This window comes from Gorilla gorilla, chromosome 2, assembly GCF_029281585.2.
Source record: "Gorilla gorilla gorilla isolate KB3781 chromosome 2, NHGRI_mGorGor1-v2.1_pri, whole genome shotgun sequence".
NCBI classification, from domain to species: Eukaryota; Metazoa; Chordata; class Mammalia; order Primates; family Hominidae; genus Gorilla; species Gorilla gorilla.
Window position 1 is genome coordinate 190363553 of NC_086017.1, and position 2994 is coordinate 190366546.

The window sequence follows — 2994 nt, forward strand, 5'->3', positions numbered from 1 at the left end:
ATCGCCATAGAGACCTCAACGCTTGTGGAAAGTTCTGAGGCCCAAGGGACCCTCTATAATTGGTGAGGGACATACTCAGTTCAAGGTTTATAAGAAGAGGAAATGTTTTGCCCTGGCCGCGTTTCCTTTTCCACGTATTGTCTGTTAGAGTGCAAGCTGAAATAATGGGTTTTCTAGTTAATGGCATGTTCCAATTAAGATAATTCGCTTTTAAACCATATGTGATTTCCCAATTTTTCAAGATACAAAGGGCCATAAAATAACTCGCCATTAAAATTATCTCAAATTTTAAAAAAAGCTGTATCAAATATTATTTTATCTTTCTCTGATGACGTAAAAGACATTTGGGGATCTTTCCACACTCCCAAATTAGGAACATCAATTACCATTATATTATAGTACCACACATTGCTACAGGCACCTGTAGATGTGGATGACAGAATGCCAAAGAGACCATGTTTGCTGTATGTTTTTCAGTCAAGGCGATATTATCTTAACATTTTCCAAGATGGTGTGGGCAAGAATGTAAGCGTAATCTCATCTATAAATATCCATGTACATATAGCTATATAAACTCTTACTTGCAGTCATTTTAATATTGCTTAATAAAAATATATACTTAATAGACTTTTCATTTGTATTATTTTTCTATTTCTATTTTATAAAATATTTGTTTGGGTTTTTTTGAGATGGAGTCTCCCTCTGTCACCCAGGCTGGAGTGCAGTGGCTCAATCTTGGCTCACTGCAACCTCCACCTCCCAGGTTCAAGGGATTCTCCTGCCTCAGCCTCCCGAGTAGCTGGGATTACAGGCATGTGCCACCACGACTGGCTAATTTTTGTATTTTTAGTAAAGACAGGGTTTCATCATGTTGACCAGGCTGGTCTCGAATGCCTGACCTCAAGTGATCTGCCCGCCTAGTCTCCCAAAGTGCTGGGATTATAGGTGTAAGCCACTGCACCCAGTCCGAAGTATTTTAGTGAACAGATGCAATTTGGAATAAAAAATAATGATAACAACTGGAATTTCGTCTTTCTGCCTCCTTCTTCCAACTTAACCTTGTATATATGGATAGCTTGTCACACAAAACTTGCACCTGCCTTTACCAGAGCCTCCTGGTCATTCTTATCTTATGATTCCGGTTCCATTTAAAAGAAAATACTCATGGACAATAAGTGAGAAGGAGCAACATAGCTTTTTGCCTTCCGAACTTTTTCCCTAATGCCCCTTCACTTGATAACCAACTGGCCTCTCTGTCCACCAAGTACCACACTCACTCCACTCTTGGCCTGAAAGCCAAGCCCCCTACACACACACACTCCATTCAGGACTCACAGCCTATCTCTCAAGAAGAACCTAAAGTGGTCGGTGTGAGTTGCAATCCCAATGTGTGCATTCAGGAACACAGCAAGGCTAAGCCACTTAGAATGCAGTGATAAGAGATGCCAGGCACTGTACCTCTGGTCTCCTGGACCCTCCCTCAGCTTATTCCTTCCTCTGAGTCACTAAAGATCACTTCCTGCTCCATAAAACAGCAACCATGAATTAACTGTCAAGTTCACAACGTGGGCCCCCTCCCAATCTGACCCAGAGGCTTTGACACTGGGTTCAAATTCTAGCTTCGTAACTGCAAGGAACCCTTTAAAAACTTCCTGCCCTGCTTTTCCAGAGTAAAAAGGGAGTAAATAAAAACTCAGTGTGAGTTGCAGGAGCATGGAAAAACTTAGTGTCTACAAACTGTTGTGAGATCTATACATGAAAGAGGCTATTACTGCAAAATGCTAGCATCATGGATTCCAGATTCCAGAGTCCACAATCATTTATTTTGCATTTAGTAGATGCTTTACTTAGGGGGAAAAAAAAGAACCCTCTTTGCCTTTCACCATACTGGAGAAACTACTTCCTCATTGTTTTTCACATTCTCTCAATTAAATATACAATACCTATTATGGCTAAGAATTATTTTGTAGCTGAAATTCTCCATGTTCATGAAAACTATGTCTGTGTTTTCCAATTTAGAGATGCACAAATCATTGACGACAACCTGAAATTTATACAACAGCCTATGTTCTTTGCGTGACTATCTATATTTGTTTGTAGGAGAATAAATAAACCCCTAACTGGACAGTCATTCCAATATGGGGAATTTTTGCTGATGTGAGCAAGAATTCAAACTGTCAAAAGTAAAGTCACATCTGATCTTACATTCTCTTTGCAGGAAAACAAACAACAAGGAAGTATGATCTGTGCCACAAACTTCTGGAGCCTTCGATGGGATCTTTCCTTTACCCTGATTATTATCTCCAGCCATCTTGCTAATCAAATGGGCACCTGACTGCCTGAACTAGGCTCACATCAGAGAAACCAGCGTCACCTCTGTGCAGATGCTTTTCCTGCTCTGAGTGATAATACTAATGGCTACTATTTATGAGCTAGTTACAGTTCTAAGTCTATACAAATGTTAATTCACTTTTTGGGCTTTTTCAAGAGCAGAGAGCTACACTGACTTACACAAGCTCACAAGAGCCAGAGAACTTGGCCTATCCTGGCATACAAACAACTCGGTGGATAGTGAGGCAGAAACTAATAGAAATAATAGCTGAAATTCTTTGACAGTTCAACAGCCCTCAATATTTTGTCTTGTTTGAAATCCACTGTGATCGAGTCTTTACCAGGTGGCACTTACTACAGACACATTTCATATTTTAAGTTGAGGTAATTGTTCTACTACATGAGTGGTTCTTGAACTCAAGTGTGATGCTCTGTTAAATACAGATTCCCAGGTCCCATCTCTAGAGATTCTGATAAAACAATTAGGGCGAAGGACCCAAGAACTTGCATTTTAAAAAGCCCTTCATATGATCCTAACACAGGTGACCCTACATTTATACTTTGGGAGACATCAGGTCACATTATACAGTAAATAGACCTTGGAGGCCTGGGCTTAGGAACCTAAGCACCATTTCTCGTCTCAGGTTATGCTGCCTCCTTGGA